General features: G+C 41.3%; 1 protein-coding gene and 1 pseudogene across 4 annotated transcripts in view; both read right to left on the bottom strand.

Moving 5' to 3' along the window:
* The window catches only part of LOC119045967 (60S ribosomal protein L13-like), a 29,540-nt pseudogene extending 14,187 nt beyond the window's left edge, over window positions 1-15,353 (bottom strand).
* Window positions 1-20,380, bottom strand: part of MPP7 (MAGUK p55 scaffold protein 7) — a 245,426-nt gene that overhangs the window by 204,277 nt on the left and 20,769 nt on the right. The window lies entirely within an intron of this gene.

Below are 20,380 nucleotides of genomic sequence, written 5' to 3'. Positions count from 1 at the left end.
TCTGTCCTGTAGTAGCCCTTCATACACATAAAGAATCTCATATTTGAAGTCAGTTATACCCAAGAGTAACTTAAGAGCATTTCATTCTTCAGATACTTTTAAATGCTCATTTCTTCAACTATGTCAACACTTAAATTTCATTAGTATTTATTGCTGGAATCTACTGACTATACTCTGAAAGTTTTTATTTGGATACCATAGCTCTGAAAAGGATTGTTTTCCTTTCCAAAGTGAAACAAATGAATGGAAAGGGGGAAAAGTTAACATTTCCAAGGTTGCATGTGAAGATGGAACAAAAATTAAGTTGCTAAGGAAAGTAGCATGCCAGTCATTGTTCAAAAACCATGAGAAATGTTTACACAAAAGAGCACTTCACAGAACTGCACAAAGCCTTGCAGTGTACATACAGACACACGGTCTTATACTAACAACACTCTCTGAAAAGATCAGTGTGATAAGGAGAAACTTTATAATGTATGTCAGGAAATCATGGGTTAGAGGAGAAACCAATCCGAAGAAAAAACAGTGTATACAGGAACAGAATAAAAAACAGTAAAGGCCTTTTGGAAGCCAGCAGTAAATCACTTCCGATGCATACGTTCTTGAGACAGGCCCGCACAAGAAGGTTGCGTCAGTGGCCAATGATGCAACCTCCGTGCCTCTCAACACAGCTCTGGCAGTTCAGGTTCCACAGGTCTTTCCACAAATGGCGTCTCAGTGGAGTCCCTTGGCCTCCCTTTCTAAAATCTCCATACACACACCCTGCCCTCATTTACTGCTTCTTCTCAGCGCTTATCACAACCAAATATGCTATGTATATTTCATTGATGTTGTGTACTGTCTTCCCTACTTGAATATAAAACACACGAGCAGGGATTTTTGCCTGGGTTGCTCACTGTTGACTTCCTAGTGTCTTAGAAGAGTGCTTGCCATAGTAACAAATGGCTCCGTAAGTACTTGCTGAACGAACACTGAAATCTCTACCAGGTTTAGCTATGGTAATATTATCTTCCCAAAGGAGCAAGAGTTACTAATCTCACTAACCACAGTGGAAAATACTTACTAGACCAAAGGTATAATAGGCAAGTTCCCTACCGATTAAAGATATTAAATCATTCACATTTGTACCCAGCGCCCTCAGGCATCCCCAGTTCCCTGCTCTCCCCACCACTGAGTGGCAGTCGGTTTGCCTGCTGCTCACTCTCCATCACCCAGGGCTGGATTATGCTGGTGCTGCTTGCGTAGAGGCTCTCACAGGAACTTCCACCGATCTGGGCTCTGGTGTGATTCCTCCCGTGGGGAGAAGGCTGGCCAGCCCCTCTGCAACCCCGACTCTCCTCCCACAGAGAAGACTGGCGTGGGCCACTGCCTCGGCCAAGGACACTGTTCTCTTCAACCGCTGTGTGTATTTGACTTTCTTTCTGATTACAAATGTTTTCTAACTTTTTCAAGTTTTTATTTAATAGCATTTACCATATATCGATCTCCTGAAAGTCTCAGAAAAAGAGAAAAATACTACACAACCACAAATTACTAATAGTAAACCAAGACTTTGTGCCAATGTATATCCCCTTATTGTACACAAAAGAACTCAGTATCTTTATCCCTAATTTTCCTGATTTTGAAAAAATTTTATTGTTGTTCAAGTACAGTTTTTTGCCTTTTCCTTCCATCTCTCCCCACCCTGCACCCCAGCTATCCCCACTGATATTTCTTTATCTCTCTGAATATCTCACCCCTGATGCCCTTATTTTGGAGAGATGCTTGCTGAAGTAATTAGAGGCATGTAGAGTAATGATATCTGCAACTTCCTCTAAAATACTTCATAGATGGGTAGGTAGGTAGGTAGGTAGGTAGGTAGCACACATGGCAAATTGTTACCAATTGTTGGATCTAAGGTGGGCACAAGGGCATTCACTGCACAATTCTATTTTTACATATATTTTTAAATTTTGTGATAAGTTTTTGGAAAAGAACTTCCAATATCTCCCAGCCTCTCCTACCTCAGAGTTAAGTGTCTCTCTGGGGTCTTAATCAACCTACTTAGCAAATTTAGTGATACTCAGAATGGTCTGTCCCCACCTCCAACCTCACCTGCACAGGGCTGCCAGCATCCTCTTTCTGAGTTACTTAAATGACTGCATTACTACTTTAAGTGAAGCTATGAGATGACTCGACAGCACTCTCATGATAAAGTGAAAATTCCTTAAAATCACACATGCCCTCCCATCCTCTCCAATGTCTTGTCTTTCATCACACACACACACACACACACACACACACACACACAATCACATCGACACCCTCCCTCCAATTTTCTATGCAACTACCTGCAGATCCCTGAGCACATCCTGTCACTTCATGCGTCTATGATTTGCTCCCTCTCGCCCCTCCCCCTTCTTTAAATGTGGGTTTAACTACACGTCTGTCATCACACTGCCCAATGAGAAGCAAGTAAGCAAAAAGGACCATCATATGAGCAACAAGAAAGTCTCAATTATGCATTGATACATTCTCTTCTTCATACCTGGATACTACTATTCAGCAATTCCTTTCCATATCAGTAGAGGGTGCCATCATTTCATTTTTAAAAAAGAAAATTAAAGTCATGCCAACAAAAGCAATTCTCAACTTCAGATGAATGTGTTAAAGCCATAAAAATAACTTTTCCTAGTTTTGAGATACAACTGATATCCATCACTATATATAAGTTTAAAGTGTGTACTGCATAATTGTTTGACTTGATTACCACTATACATTTAGTGAGCATCCATCTTCCTATACAGACCAAAAAAAAGAAAGCAAAAACAGAAAATAAAATTTACAGAGCTAACTACAGTCACCATGCTACACATTACAATTATGATCCTTTAACTGGAAGCTTGTCCCTTTTACCTTTCCCCTCCTCTACTTCCCTGCCTCTGGTAACCACAGAGCTAATCTTTTTTTCTGTGAGTTTGGGGTTTTTTTAAATACATATATTTACATATGTAAATATATATCTGTGTGTGTATATATATTTCTAATAAATAAGGAATTTCACAATGAAAATAAACACCCATTATCAACTTAAAAATTTTTACTTTGTTTTACTTAATGCAATTTATTATAGTCAATCCACGGGCTGTTATCTGAAACATCTGCCAGAAAAACAGTTTCAGCCAGGCTTGCTCAAGCTAAGAGAACACAGCAAATACCCAGCACAGTCCAGAGAAACACAAATGGAAAGAGGAACCAGATGGAAGGTAACACACACTGTACACACAACCTCGGGAACAAAGGCTAAAGAGCCTGAACAGATGCACTGCACTTGGTCCTGCCGTTTGAGCATCTATTACTGGCCCTTTACTTATCTCCTTCATGATTTACATATTTTCTATTTATAAATTATACTCCTGACTTCCCACGTGCTGCTGAAGTGGGTGATGGCCTTACTTCCACTGTACAAATAAAAGGATCCAGAGGGCGCCTTCCTCTGCTGAGAGTGGGTACCTGAGTGTCCTCCCCAGAGCCTGTGGTTCCTGGACCCCCTTCCCAAGACCATCAAGGCCAATTTAAAACAGAAACCACAGGACCATACACCTTAAATTCTGGATGTGATTATATCGTTTGAACAAACCATTTAACTTGTAGGAATTTACCCTAAAAAGAATCTCCAAACAAGTACACAACAATGGATCAATCGCTGTAAATAAAACACCCTGGAAAACTGCTGAAGATTTTAGCGGCAGTATCTTCACTGCAGAGTTCCTGCTTCGTCCGCAGTCACGGGACCAACACAGAACTGACTCTAATGCACAGCTATTTTGACTTCCATGTATCGGCACAAATACAAGTGGTCTCTATCCCCAGCAGCTCTTTAATGAAACTTTTGCAATTGACTTCACTTTTTGGCCTTCTGGTCTACACTTTCCTAAGCTAGTTCCTAGTCCATTTTTTGTTTTGGTTTTACAGTTCCAGAAAGATACTGACCACTAACAGTGAATGCATTTTAAACAGGATGGTAGAGCTCAAAGCTTCTGGCACTTTCAAAATTAATCTCTATTTTTTGTGACTTAACTAATGTGTACAGTTATCAAATAATTATCGAATTCCTGTGATCTGCACAGTACTATACCAGGCTACAAAAGGAAATTCCAAAGTATAATCGTATTTAGGTTTGATCAACTGAAAATCAATTCCAGTTCTAAAATTCTGAAGCTATGAGTGTAGATTCATTCTGCAGTTCTTCACTGGTCCACAAGTACAGCAGGACCACTCACTCCCGGTACTCTGAAGCAGGGCGTTCCCTGCACACACTGTCATTACGGCAATCTCACCTTTATCTGAAAGGAGAGATGAGACTGAAAAAGCCTGGAACCACCAGAGGACCTAGGAATTTCATAAGCTTCCTGTGAGACATTAAAAATCTGATGTTACTCAAACCTGGGTCATAAAACCAGGAGACTGGCATCGACTCTCACGCATTTAGCCGCCGCACCAAGGTCTTCCATTTTCTAGACACTGCTCACAGTCTCTGTTTCCTTCAATATGTTAAAGAAATGTAAGAAATATGTGTCTACACTGAATCGCAAACAAAAGCATTAAAAGAGAGTCAGGCAAGATTTTTTTTTCCAAGTTGGCAAAGGCATCACTTAATAGTGAAAATTTAATAAATGCTTAGGACTACTTAAAATTTGAACCCATTTAGATAATGATAAAAGTGAATAATCTGACAATAAAAACTCTTTCTTTTTTCTATGTATCTTATTGATTATGCTATCACAGTTGTTCCTATTTTTACCCCTTTGCCCTCCACCTGGTACACCCCTACTCCCTCCGGCAATCCCCTCGCCTTAGTTCAAGTCCATTGGTCACACATGGAAGTTCTTTGGCTTCTCCATGTCCTATACTGTTCCTAACGTCCTCATCTATTCTGTACCTACCGATTTATACTTCTTAATTTCTGCACCTTTTCACCCATTCTCCCCCTTCTTCCTCCCAACTGATAACCCTCCAAAGGAATTCCAGATATGCTTGTTCCTGATAGCTGTTCCTGTTCTGCTTGTTTGCTTAGTTCATTTTTAGATTGAGTGGTTGATAGTTGTGAATTTATTGTCACTTTAATCTCATAGTTTAGATCTTCTTTTTCTTAAATAAGTCCCTTCAACATTTCATATAATAATAGTTTGGTGATGATGAACTTCTTTAACATTACCTTGTCTGGGAAGTACTTTATCTGCCCTTTGATTCTTAATGATAGCTTTGCTGGGTACAGCAATCTTGGTTGTAGGTCCTTGCTTTTCATCACTTTGAATACTACTTGCCAGTCCCTTCTTGCCTGCAAAGTTTCTTTTGAGAAATCAGCTGACAATCTTATGGGAACTCCTTTGTAGATAACTCTCTGCTTTTCTCTTGCTGCTTTTAAGAGTCTCTCTTTGTCTTGAACCTTTGGCATTTTAATTATGATGTGTCTTGATGTGGTCCTCTTTACACCCATCTTGTTTGGGATTCTCTGTGCTTTCTGGACTTGCATGTCTATTTCCTTTACCAAATTACAGATTTTTCTTTCATTATTTTTTCAAAAAAATTTTCAATTTCTTGCTCTTTCTCTTCTCTTTCTAGCACCCCTGTGATTCGAATGCTGGTACATCTGAAGTTGTCCCAGAGGCTCCTTAGCCTGCCCTCGTTTGGGGGGAGGATTCTTTTCTGTTCTTGCTGTGCTGTTTCAATGTTCTTTTCTTCCCTACGTTCCAAATCACTGATTTGATTTTTGACTTCATCCACTCCACTGCTGATTCCCTATAAATTTTCCTTTATTTCACTTAGAGTATCCTTCATTTCTGCCTGGTTGAAATACCCAATGAGTTCCGTGAGCATCCTGATAACCAGTGTTTTGAACTATGCATCTGATAGACTGCTTATTTCCATTTTGTTTAGTTCTTTTTCTGGAGTTTCATTCTTTCATTGGGGTCATATTCCTTTGTCCTCATTTTGGCAGCTTCCTTTTGTTTGTTTCTATGTATTAGGTCGAGCTTCTATGACTCCCTGTCTTAGTAGAATGCCTTAGTAGAGTGCCTATTGTAGAAAAATGTACCAGTAAGTTGTATGGGATGGAGTCCCAGGTAATCATCAGGGTGGGGCAATCCATGTGAACCAGGTTGATGGAGTCTCTGACTTTGTGTCTCCGTGTGGAGGAGGGCTCAGAAAAGTGACAATGCTACTGCCTGTCCTCTGGGGTTTTGTCTAGGAGGAAACTGCCCCCCCCCCCCCAACAATCACCCGTATGCCAGATACCTCCATTTCTCCCCATATGCCACTGGTGCCCTTCCAGCTGCTGTCCTAGTGCTAGAGCCCAGGAGGAGTGAGTCCATATAAGTCCTAAGCCCACTGCAGGCCCTTTAAAAAGGAGATGCCTAGGAATCCTGCAGTTGCTTCCACTGCTCCAACAACCACTGGTTTTTACAGCCAGAAGCTATAGGGACTTAACTTCCTGGCACTGGAACTCTGGGCTGGGATTCCTCACTCACGAGGTGTCCTTTCCAATTTCTATCCACCACATGTGGGTTCAAGACCACCCATTCCACATCTCTGTATCTCCACCCCTCCTACTCATCTGGATGAATTTGATTTAATTCGTTGGTTGTCCGACTTGCAGATAGTTCAATTTTCTGATGATTCTGGGTGATACTTGTTATGCAGTTTAGTTGTAATTTTTGCTATGGTTATGCAAGGAGACAAACCATGTTTACCTACACCTCCCATTTTGACAGGAAGTGTCCAAAGCTCCATTTCTGACATACATGTCCAAGTAAAACTCCCACTCACCTAAGAGCTGCAAATTTATTCTGTGTTTCCTAAAAAGAGTCTCTTCTCATCTGCATTTCCTTAAAGATTGGAATGATTTTTTTAATCTATTTTATTGATTATGCCATTACAGTTGTTCTATTCCCCCCTTCATTCCCCTCTACCCTGCTCACCTCCTCCCCCACTATTCCCCCCGCCTTTAGTTTATGACTACGTGTCTCAAGTTCTTTAGATTCTATATTTCCCTTACTATTCTTGCCCTCCCCTCTCTCTATTTTCTACCTACCATCTATGCTACTTATTTTCTGTACCTTCTCCCCCCTTCTCCTCCTCCCACTCCCCTGTTGCTAACTCTCCATGTGATCTTCATTTCCATGGTTCTGCTCCTGATCTAGCTGTCCTTTTAGTTTGCTTTTGTTTTAGGTGTGGTTCTTAATAACTGTGAGTTTGCTGTCCTTTCACTGTTCATATTTTTTATGTTCTTTTTCTTAGGTAAGTCCCTTTAACATTTCATATAATAAGGGCTTGGTGATGATGAACTCCTTGAACTTGATCTTATCTGAGAAGCACTTTATCTGTCCTTCCATTCTAAATGAAAGCTTTGCTGGATAGAGCAATCTTGGTTGTAGGTCCTTTTCTTTCATGACTTGGAATATTTCTTTCCAGCCCCTTCTGGCCTGTAAGGTCTCTTTTGAGAAATCTGCTGACAGTCTGATGGGAACTCCTCTGTAGGTGGCTGTCCCCTTATCTCTTGCTGCTTCTAGGATTCTCTCCTACATTTTAATCTTGGCTAATGTAATTATGATGTGCCTTGGTATGTTCCTTCTTGGGTCCAACTTCTTTGGGACTCTCTGAGCTTCCTGGACTTCCTGGAAGTGTATTTCCTTTGCCAGATTGGGGAAGTTCTCCTTTATTATTTGTTCAAATGAGTTTTCCACTCATGGCTGTTCCTCTTCCCCTTCTGGTACCCCCATAATTCAGATATTGGAACATTCAAAGATGTGCTGGAGGTTCCTAAGCCTCTCATTTTTTTGAATTGTTATTTCTTCATATTTTTCTGTTTGGTCATTTTTTTCTTCCTTCTGGTCCACTCCCTTGATTTGAGTCCCAGTTTCCTTTCCATCACTATTGGTTTCCTGTGCATTTCCATTCATTTCAATTAGTTTAGCCTTCATTTGTTCCTCTAATTTGTGACTAAAATCAACCAGTTCTGTGAGCATCCTGATCACCAGTGTTTTGAACTGTGCATCTGAAAGTTTGGCTATTTCTTGGTCGTTTAGAGTTATGGGCTCTGGGGCTTTGAGAACTTCTTGAGCCATAATGTTTTGATCTGTTCACACCTATTACGTATGAGGAGAAGAGCCTTAGTTGTTCACCAGAGTGGGGCCACCCAGGTCACTGGGTTGTGATATTATATGTGGGGGCAGGGTCAGAGTGGGGCAATAGCAGTCCCCTCTGCTGCTTCCCGACACTGGGGTCTGCATGGTTCGTCTCGCTGCTAGCTCCTTCACCAGTTTATCTGCATGCGAATGTGTGACCGAGGTCAGCCTGCTGCCTTGTGCCCTCAGTAGGTCTGCCTGTTGCTACTCCACACCTGGGATCAGCCCATGGCTGCCTGTGCACCTGGGTCGCGTGCCCAGGTCGGTCTGGTGGATCTTTCCTGCCCGACCCCAGTCCACTGCTGGCTTCACCCCTCTTACCAGTCTGGCTGAAAGGTTTGTTGTTGTTGGACTTCCGTTTAGTTCAATTTTCTGTGTTTTGGCTCAGTTTTTTCTTACTAGAACTTTGTTGTCTTTAAACTTGGTTGTGCAAGAAGGCACAATGTTTCCACCTACGCCTCCATCTTGGTGGAAGTCTCTGGAATGATTTTTTTTTTTAATTTTTGGTAAAAGACAAGCTGGGAAGGGGGAATGTCCTGAACTGCTTTGTAGAGGTACCAGCCACAAATGAACTGGGGAGTTGAAGAATCGGATTTTATAGCTTTAAAGGGAAAGTTTGTGAGATTATCTTGATAAATGTAAAAGAGAAAAGGGGCCTGTGAAAGACAAGGACCCTGACTTCTCAGCAGCCTAAGAGATTGGACCAGACTTAAGGGCTGGATTAATCAGAAATATAATAAAACTGTAATACCACTATCTCTACATCAAGGAAACCCGTAAGTATCATCATGTAGAAACAAAACGAGTCCTTTTCCTTAGCACTTGTTAGGCCTGAATTAAGATTTAAAATGGAAATTCTTTATTCTTAACTTTTGGAACAGTTAAACAAAGTGAACCAAGTAATTGTGCCTATTGATTACTCCAGACATCATCTCCTCATCATTAAAAATAGAGATTTTTGCTATGTTTACTCCTATGTCAATGATCTTCAATTGCATTATAACTCCTTGGACTGAGAAAATGTGACAGTCTCAAATAAATCCTTTTTACTCTCCCCTAAACCACTTGAGAACACTTCCCCAACCAGGGTCAGAGTGGGGCAATAGCGGTCCCCTCTGCTGCTTCCCGCCACTGGGGTCTGCATGGTTCGTCTCGCTATCCAGGATGCCCAAGAGAAAAATGATAGCTGTACAAGTTCTGAAAATCTTGCTAAATGTGTCTGTGGTTAAAGGGCTCTGTTTCTTTTCCTTAACACCTGAAGAGCAAATTGCTATGAAAGGAACGACAGCAGAAAAGAGCCCAGCGAATTACTATTTGGAAGTCAATGACATTAGTAAAACAGATGTTTAGGTGAGGCATGGGCTTCTGTTCTTTTTTGTTTGTTTTGGATTTTGGTTTTTTTGTTGTTGTTGCTGCTGTTCTCTTTCACACTGAGTTTATTTTTGATCACTAACTTACCTCACTCAAATTGACTTTACATTAAAAGTTCATTGCATCCCTGTAATATTCTATTTTAGTATTATTTGTAGCACTAATTGTACTTTCTTTGGTTATTATATTTTCCAGTTCAGGGCCCTTTATTTTTGTAACAAGGCATACATTGCCAGGTTATAAACACTTTATTATTTTTTTTAACCGAGAAAGCTTGGTGGTAGATATGGAGCTATTTGATCTTTTTACAACTAAGAGTTCAAATTCAGGCTTTCTTGCTGATAGAATATACATGTATACGTAATAATATTAAAATTAAGCTTAGTCACTAATAGAAGATTCGCTATGAACTCTCTTCTGTTTTTTCCACTTTGCCATCAGGCAGTGGTGCACCTGGCTTCTCGAGGAGGCCTGGGTCTGGTCCTTCTGCGCTCACTTGGCTGCTTGCTGCCATCACGGGAACACCCGCTGGGACCGTTCTAACGCATCTGGCTTATCCTTGCTGCCTGGCCACAGCTGAAGATACTCTCTGCCATTACTTCACTTCCCCGTGGTTCAGAGCCTTGCAAACTTCTCTGCTATGATTGCTCTGATGTGGTTTCAGAATGTGATTTCATTTGTGATACTGGTGATACTTATAGGATATACTTCAAATGTGACATCATCTAGCCCTGGGCTGGATGACAACTTTGCATTGAAAATATTGGAAGTTGTTCCATTAAGTCAAAAATTATGACCAACAAATGGTACACCAGAATTACCTTTTCCCAGGACCAAGTAAATTCCTCACAAATTTACTTTTCAATATAGCAGAATCACACACTATCAATTCCTAACAAAATCTATCACCAACTTTACTAATTTACTAATTCCTAATTAATTTTAGCAAATTTACCATCAACTCCTAACAAAACTATCTTTCAAAATAATTGTCTATTTTTGTTTTGTTTTTAATCATCAGCAATGAATTCTGGAACTGCCAGTGCTTTTCAGAAAAAAAGGTATTTTATAAACTGTAAAGAAGTATTCATTTATTTATACTTTGACTCCTTCCACCCAAAAAAGATCTGAGGTAGCTTACAGAGACACAAACAAGAAGCTGGAGCTTTTATTTATCCATGGAGGTCGTTTTTGTTTTCCAATGAGAAAAGGGCAGACAGTGTAAGTAGGGGGTGGATACAAAAGCTTCCAGGTAAGATTGTCCTGCGCTGACACAGTAAATAAATCATGGAAACACACATGTCTACAGATCCTGGAAACACTGAGTATTTATACAGACATTCTTTCCTTTGATGCACAAGCTTCTGGGATAGTAAAACTTCCATTTCACCCTTCCTGTCCCAAAGTCACAAAACAAGAAGGGGACAGATCCAAGTCTAGAACTCAACATTCCTTACACCCTTTTAATGCACCTGGGACCTTTCCAAGCAGAGCCAAAGTGAAGCCACCAAGAAGACAAAAAAGTAAAACAACAAAAAAATGCATTTTGTCAACTATCAGTTGAACCAAAACCAAAAGTACTATAACTTGCCTATACATATAACCAACCACCTGGTAAGTTTTCCATTTTACTTACAAATAATTAAATATATGGTTTAACTCCTATTAGTTTTACTGACTAATACCTACATGTCCCCAGATAACAAGTACTGAGAGCTACAAGGCACAACACTGGACTCACAAGGTATAACCACTGCTCTGAGGAGACAGTGTGTGCTGGGAGGGAGAGAGCGCCACATAGTGCAGTAAACTGGAACAACAGGTCATGGAAATGCGCCGTTACTGCTACCCAGCTACTAGAGGGAAATAACTGTAACATAAAGCCCGTGTGTGACGTCCCAACAGAACTCCTCCAGAATGAAAAAGCCTCAACCACAGAGATGAAATTGCTCCTCAAAGGTAACATCCCACCCTACTCCCCAGTTTATTTTTATTCTCTAAAATATCAACATTCTGTGGCCATATCACCCCGAATGCACCTGATCTCATCTAAAATACATCAACAACATATGTCAATTTGACAAACTTAACAGAAAACGGTATGTAACAATAATTTAAATCAGAAGTTCTGAAATTTCAGTCATTCCTATACCACCCTCACAATTTTCATATTACATCAAAAACTACTTTTTGCCTTAACAAGTTTTCTTAAACTGAGGAGACTTAAATGCCTATTTGGGGCCGTTAGAAATTAATAACAGTGAAATCATTTGTTTGATGACTTAGTTCTGCTTTCTAATGTGCATGAAAGTGAAGGCATATGCTTAAACAAAAACTGTCTGAAAACCTCTTTTAAAAACCTGCATGCCCACATTTAGGAAACACTAGTATTTTTTTTAAAAACTATATTAGCAACTATTTACAAATTCTTTATTTGTAAATACAGTAAATGTTTTCTTTTTTATTGATTTCAGAGAAAGGGGAAGGGAGAGGGAGAGAAACATCGATGTGAAAGAGAAACATCAGTCAGTTGCCTCTTGCACGTACCCCACCTGGGGACCAAACCCACAACCAAGTATGTGCCTGACCAAGAATCAAACACACAACCTTTTGGTTTGTGGAACGATGCCCAACTGAGCCGCACCAGCCACAGCAAAACAGGAGATGTTTATGGCATTATGTAACTGCCGTTTTGATTCCTTTTTCTACTTCCTTAATTAATATATGCTTAATTACCTAGAAAGTACTTGATTATTTCCAGTGGAAATCCATCCTATTCCAGTCCCCCTAGCTCTCTACAAATGAACATACTATCTGTACCTAGCTATTAGTTAATCATCTTAAAGTTATACAAATCTTTGTCATACCTGCTAAAAATTACAGATGGTTTTTCCTTCAATCATTTGTAAAGACACAGAAATTAAAAACATGAAAAATATCACATCCCGTATCTAACTATGTTCTAACTAAACAGTATCTTTTTTCTGATGCACTTAAAATGAAAAGTTTTCTAGATGATCTCAATGTTGAGATTTACTTCATGCCCAAATCCTGTTGAAGGAAAAAGTTAAATGATTTTTGCAATTATATTATGGTTGTCTAAAAAAATTACACTGTAACATTATTCTTTAATTGGCCTAGTTGCTGACCAAAGCAAATTAGTCTTGTTAAGCCAATTCAGCAAATCACAAAGCCAGGTGGATCCCAATTTAATTATCTTTAATCTACCAACTAAGAAAAATTGCTCGTAACTATTTTGTCTCGTTAGTTCCTTTGCCAGAACTGACAGTCTTAGCAGTCAGAATGATGTATGCGCATTAACAGAAGTGGACCTTTAACACAGGTGAAAAACAAAGCAGTAACTGAACACTTTCCTTACTAGCAATGAGAGCAACTGCATCGAAACGTGATTTATATTAGACTCTACAAGTCATTTACTGGGGCTGGCACTTCAGGGTGCTTACCAGAAGTGCACCTCCCCATCAGCACAGCGGCTGTGCACTTCACTGAGCAGTGCATTTTATACTGGGACAAGTCAAAGACCAGATCCAAAGCAGTCGCTAGACTTCCGCAAGGTTTCAACAAAGTAAGGCAAACCACTATCCCTACCCTTCCATCCTGAAAATGGTCATATTAGTGTTAAGTCAACCAGACTGGAGTCACTGAAGAATGGAGTCACTCATGCTAATCTCCACATCAGCAAACCAGAACATAACTAGGTTTCCACGCCAGGCTCTCCCAGAAAAGGAAGGCCTGGGTCAAGAATTAGTGCCTGCCTCCTCAGTAAAAGTTACCTGAACCAGAGCCAAGACTTCCCTCTGCTCCATATAAGGAAAGTAACCCTGCTTTAACAAGTTGGCAAATGCTCAGTATAACTTCCTTGTTTCTGCTCACTGGGTCCATAAAAACCTCTCACCTTGCACGGATCTTCTGAGCTACATCAAATGCACCCAATTCATGAATGCCTGTGGGAACCACAAACATTTGTGAATCATGTGAAAACTATGGACTTTCAGTATTGCTAGGAAAAAGAAAGAAAAACACAATAGCCCCAGCCAGGTGACTGGGTTGGAGAGGTGTCCTGTGTACCAAATGGTTTTGGGGTTTAATTCCGGTCAGGGCACATACCCAGGTTGCAGTTTCAATCCCCGTTTGTGATGTGTATGAGAGGCAACCAGTCAATGTTTCTCTCTCTCTTTCTCTCCACCTCGGCCCCCAAAATCAATAAATAAATATTTGAGTGAGAATTTTGAAAAACCACATACAACAAGCCCAAAACGGGGGGGTCACTTATGTCAAGCTTATACCAAGCTGAGACTTATTTATAGTCCTAGCTCTGCTTTTCAATGGAATCTTAAACTAGTCAGTCAGCATTCACCTCATCAGCACTAGTGAGGTAACCTGCCTAACAGACTTTGGTCACACCTTAAAGGAAAGTGACCTTGCCACAGCCAATGTACTTTTTGCCAGTTTAACTTCCTGCTCCCTCTCCCTTTGGCCTGTAAGTCTTCCATCTGGTACAGCTCCGAGCTCCTTTCTGTCTGCCAGATGGAGTGCTGCCAATTCACGAATCATTGAATAAACCCAATAAGATCTTCAAAAATCTATTTAGCTGAATTTTGTTCTTAGCAGTCCTCAGAAAGTCACATAACACACAAAAAGCTGCTCCTGTTCTAGGCGATCATGGAGCCTAAGGACTTAAAGACTGTTTGTGGACCCAGATCAAGAACTCGTGCTCCAGTGGCTTGAGGAGGCTGGCACAGGGCCACAGCCCCATGTTTGAAAAGGAATGTCCTGTGTCTGCTTGTACTGTGTGTCTAAGTACCTGATCAATCACATATAAGACACATGCAATTTTTAAATATTTTTCAAACTAAAATTGTTTGGTGGTAGTGTATACAAATCGCTTTGCATCTGGATACGCTGACTGAGAAGTCTCCTACTAGCTGGCAGGGGCAGCTCTTGGATTTAAGAAATTAGGGATGTGACCTGATGAGGAAGAGAGTCACAGGATGCTAACGCTGTGCTTGCACAATTCCCCAGGTAAATATGCAGAAAACGGCAATTCTTCCTATCATTTCATGGGGAGATGCGAGGTATTACAAAAGGAATAAAGCCCCAAAAGTGCCCCTTCTACCTTGGTTCACCACTGTCAGCTAAATCATAAAAATACTACAAAGCTACATATTTCCCGTCAATGTTTACTGTGATGAAAAATTAGATTGGCTCATGAGACATATACAGAAGACCTTTGAAATCAACACTAAGTATTCTTTCCTCGAGACTTGGCCGTGAAGCAGGACCTAAGCAGCCAGGTTATGTGGGCCCGAAACCTGCAGATATGAAAGAAGGGATCAGGGTGGAGATGAGACGTCGGCTCAGAAGCACACCCAGGAGCTGCAGCTGAAGGAGTGACAAAGATTCTCTCATGACCAAAAAACTACTCAGACTCCCCTGAACTTTCTCAGCCAGGCCTGACTTTTCTACACCTGCACTGTTGAATTTTAGGGAGAATCCTTATAAATAAGTTTAACCGAAAGCCTCCACTCCGAAGATCTCACCAACCTGGGTATCTGGTGAGGTTTCTCATCCCCCACCCTCCCCCAGGTGATGTGTGAGCGCCCTGGTCTACCTTTAGCAAAGTCAGTTTAACCAGAGTCTCCCTTGACCCTGATGTTTCATTTCAGTAACTTTCCATGCAGGAACCTCCACCCTGCTCCTTGGCTACAAATTCTCACTGCACTGTGCTGCAGGCGAAGGTGAGTCCGACCTTTCTTCCCCACTGCAAGACCCCAGCACGATGGTCCCCACAATCATCGTGATGGCCTCCCTGGAATAAAGTCTGCCTTACTTCTGGAAGTGTCATAAATAATTTATTCTTCAACAGTTTGAATAGTATTTTTTTAACAGGAGCAAGGCAAAACTTAGACATTACTCAACTGATGGCAGGTATGACAATTTTCAAGAAAGGATACGTGATGTTGTGATTTATAATAGGAAATATATATTTGGTTTCCTCCCTGTTTCTGGCACGGAGCTGTGAAAACCCTTGGCATAACCTAAGTGATGAGAGCCGTAAAAGTGCCTTTTGATATTCACATCTGAGTTTAATGTTAATGATGTGACTTTTGGAACGTTCCTAAGGATGAAGCAACCTTGATTAGAGGGATGAAACTTTTAGGTCCAACCCCCTACCTCCAGGAAGGGGAGAACAGGTAGCCACTGAGTTCAGTCACCAATGGCCGGTGACTTAACCATGCCTATGTAACAGAGCCACCGTAAAGAGACAGAGGAGGGCTTCCGACAGCTTCCAGGTTCATGGAACATGGAGGTGCAGAGAGAGCAGTGAGCCCGCGGAGGGCATGGCAGCTCTGCACCCCTCGCCCACATACCCTGCCCTACAGATCTCTTCCATCGGGCTATTCTGAGTTACATCCACGTTAAATACACCAGTAATCCAGTAAGTAAACTGTTTTCCTGAATTCTGTGAGCTGGCCTACCAAATTAATCGAACCCATTGAGGGGGCTGTGGGAACCTCTCATTTATGGCTGGTGGGTCAGAAACACAGGTGACCGCATGCACTTGTGATTGGCATCTGAAGTGGGGGCCAAGGCAGGCTTGTGGGGCTGACTGATCTGACACTATCTCCAAGTGTCTTCAATTGTAAGACACGCAGCTGGTGTCACAGAATTGTGTAAAACCCACACATCTTGTGTCAGAAGTGAAGTAGTGAGACAGTATGGTATGGAGGGCAGCAGAGGAGATCCATGGGAGGAGTGTGTTTTCTCCTTCACAGGGCGACGGTCTCCAAATCACACAGATGTAAGAAAGCAGTGGAAGTGTGGCACCACCAGGAATCAGGCAGGGAGGCTGTTCGGCATCTAGAAAGGCGGTTCTATGGAACCCCAAGCGTGGACTCCACTGAGAGCCACAGCTCAGTCCCCAGGAAAGGGGCCTCAAGAAAGAAATCAGGGATGCAGGAACCAAAGGACAAGCCCATACTAATATGGACTGAAACCAAGAGCAGCCACTGGGACGGGAGCACGAGATTTTGGTCTGCCTGTCAACAAAAATAAGTACAATGAGGGAAGCTGGTGCTGAGCCCAGAAACCAGCAGGGCCTAAGAACCAGATCTGATGACCTAGGAGGGGCTGGCTGTGCCTTAAACTTGTCCTTCCTGATGTCTGCCTTGATCACAGAATTATAGTAGAAACAAGCAAGATAGGCACCAGCCCTGGCCTCATAGTATTAAATAAAAATGTAACTGCAAACTATCAACGAAAAGAACAGAGTCTGACTAAAGAGCCCAAGCATTAATCTACATGGTCTCCCAACAGCTTGAGCAAACATATGGAAGTGAAAAGTGTAAGACATGTTAAGGAAACTGTCGATTACAGTTGGGATGAAATAAAAGGCAAATGTTGGAATGAAAGTGGCGGATAAGATCAGAAGATAACAATCTGAATGTCAGCCTAAGGAGTTTATGTGGAGGTGGGGGAGCAAGAAGGAACTGCGTCTCAGAGATTAACTTTCTGGCACTAGGGTGGAAGCCAAGGCAGAGGGAATTTCAGGAAGGTGGTATAATCCTCATCTCCAAATGCTGTCAATATTACAGAATATGAAATACTGCTTAGAAGTATTCTTTTTACCAGTTTTATTAGAGTGGAGGTTATGGGTGGATTGGTAGCTCAAGGGCAAAACTGAGTACAGACATCCCTGCGGACAGTAAGAGGACAGAGAAGTAGAAAATCCGTCAGTACAGTGAACTGTGAATAAGTGCTGAGGAAAGGGAAGCACCAGCACACACATGGCATCAGGAAATTATGCATTACAAAGGCACCAGAGAAAGTTCCCCGAGTTCCCAATTGGGTATTGGGTTTTTCTTGTTACTACTATTTTTAAAGGCAGATAGACCTGAGCCAACAGATTAAAGATGCGAGAAAGAGCACTGAGTAAACGACAAACAGGAATGTTTAAAGGAGAATTCTGAGCTCAGCTCACATCAAAATGCCTTTATACCTAAAAAGATACATTTTATTTTGAATCTTTTTCTTATAGATGGTTTCCCAGTGTAAAAAATCCCCATAAATTTCTCAATGTGTTAATGTGTCTGCACCACTGTTCCATAACCAAGGGACACAGAGTGGGGAAAAAGTAGGTTTACAGTTGTAAGTATGCAAAACACTGAGTTTATGCTCGTATTATTTATTAATTGTATTATTGTTCATGCAAACTATAAACTTACTTTTGCCCCACTATGTATATGTCATACCTTTTTTAATGTAATCAAGTTAATTAATAAATTTTAACACAAATTATGCTTTTTTAATGAAATGTGATAAGCAGTATAAGGAAGGAAAAAACGAGTTTTAAAATTATCCAAACCTATGTTTCCATCATATTTTCAACACATTAACAGAACCACTTCATCACCTGAAAATTTACAAGCATAGAACTTACATGCTAAGTGATTTATAAAACTCTCTCATCTGATTATCATTAATAGCCTTCTGACTTTAAAGGGTCAACAACTAGCCCAAGTCAATAAAGAAAGAAATACGGTAGGATCTGAACTTGGATCTAACTCCAAAGACTGTCCTTTCACTCTGCCCAAATTCTAGTGCCGAGCTCTGTGTCCTTCCATGACTTCACGAAGTTCAGGTCCTCATAATGCCCCTCTACTATCTCCTGTACAGTTTTGCTTTGAAGAAGTTAAAAAGGCAATACATGGATAGTTCTTGGCACATAGAAGGTCTGCAATAAATGTTGTCCTTCTCCACTTCATTTCATAATCACTTTCTTAAAACTTTGATCTTTCTACTATATGATACTGTCCTTTCACTGCCCTGACGCCCCACCTCCAACGGCGCTGATGATCACTGGCTTACCTGTCTGTTTCTCACTAGTGGGTAAGACAAGCCTTTGCCTATCATTAGCTTTGCGTCCTAGTTTCCGCGTATCTGCTCACTAAGTGCTCCACAAATGGTTCTTGTTTCAGTTAGCTCTGGTCAACATGTGGCTCAAGTGTTCTACCTGCTGAGGTTGCCTCTTGTCTAAAACTTTGGCCAGGTTTTACACAGAAGGCAATCTATGCAGATAGGCAATTCACAATATGCTTTCTGGAAGGGCAGCTTTCTCCCAGACATAAGTGCTGACAGAAGCCATTGTTCCTTTTGTTGGACCCTCCTGCCACCCAGCCTACAGGCACAGGTGGACACCATATCTACGTGTCCATCAACCTAGCTAGCACCATTCCCCCACCTTGGTGATTCCCTGAGACACTACCCCACCCAAAGTGTGGGCACACCCAAGCCACTTCCAGTGCCTTTACCTTACAAATGGCCTGTCTTGGCTTATGCTGTGGACTTTCCTAAAATTTCTCAAATATTCACAAATCCCAAACAAGCAGCACCTGGCCTCAGTGTGCCCTATACCCCTGGCTAAATGGTCCCAAGCCCAGCACAAGCAGCAACCACGTGAAAATCACTTGGTAGTCCATACTAGGTGGCCTCTGGCAGGACACAGGAAGCAGCTGACCTTGGCCTGCACCAGAGTCCCTTCTAACAGGCCGCAGAACCAACACATCCAGTGGCGAGCTTCAGACCACACCAAAGTACCACCCAACCCCCTCTACCAGTGACACATCCAAAGGACAGATTCCACAGACACCAGAGTCCCACTTAAGTGAATCCTGCTCTATAAGGTTAACCCTGCACAATAGCTTCTCCACTGTAGTCACCACCAGCCTTCCCAACCAATTAGGTTAAACATAAATTCCTCCCAGTGACATGACAACAGCAACCAAGACTTACTACAACAGAAAGATACACAGAGAAACTTCACAAGGAACACACCTGGAACACCTGGCTCAGGCCTATAGGACACCAAATATATAAAGCCACTCTATCAAGGCAGGTAGCAGCCCTACCTCACATAGAAACCTCATACACAGACGAAAATACAGGAAGGAAGCCAAAATGAGGAAAGAAAGAAACCTGTCCAAAAAAAAAAACACAACAAAACTCCAGAAAAAGAACTAAACAAAAATAAAGACAAGAAATCTACCAGACAGAGAGCTCAAAGCACTGCCTTGGCTGGCGTGGCTCAGTTGGTTGGAACATCATCCCATAGACTACAGGTTGCAGGTTTGATTCCCGGTCAAGGCATATTCTGGGTTGCTGGCCAAGTCCCTGTTCCAAGGCATGTGAGCGGCAGCCAATCAATGTTTCTCTCACAGATCAATGGTTCTCTCACAGACTGATGTTTCTCTCTCTCTGTCTTTCTGTCTCCCTTCCCCTCTCTCTGAAAATAAATACATAAATTCTTAAAAAAATAAATAGATAAAATCAATGGGCATGTCCTCAGGTGAGAGTAAAAAAAAAACCCAAGAAACACTGGTTATAAGTGAGAGATTCAACTAAGAGATAGGGAAAAAGAACCAGTCAGAAATGAAGAATATATTACAGAAAATCAGTATAGATTAGGTAAAGCAGAGGACCAAATCAGCGATTTGGAAGATAAGGCAGCAGAAAACATGCAACCAGACAAGCAAAAAGAAAAAGAATCCAAATAAATGAGAATAGTTAAAGGGACAACATCAAGCATAACAACATCTGCATCGTGGGATACCAGAAGGAGAAGAGAGCAAGGAATTGAAAACACATTTGAAGAAATCGTGATGGAAAACTTCCCTAATTTGGCAAAAGAAAAAGACATACAAGCCCAGGAAGTACAGAGAGTCCCAGTAAAGATAAACACAAAGAGGACCACACCAAGACACATCATAATTAAAATGCCAAAGATTAAAGACAAGGAGAACTCTTAAAAGCAGCAAACAGTTAGT

This window comes from Artibeus jamaicensis, unplaced genomic scaffold (assembly GCF_021234435.1).
Source record: "Artibeus jamaicensis isolate MK-2021 breed Jamaican fruit bat unplaced genomic scaffold, CSHL_Jam_final contig_867, whole genome shotgun sequence".
Lineage (NCBI taxonomy): Eukaryota > Metazoa > Chordata > Mammalia > Chiroptera > Phyllostomidae > Artibeus > Artibeus jamaicensis.
Note: the sequence above shows the minus strand (reverse complement) of the source record. Positions and strands in the feature narration are given on the sequence as shown.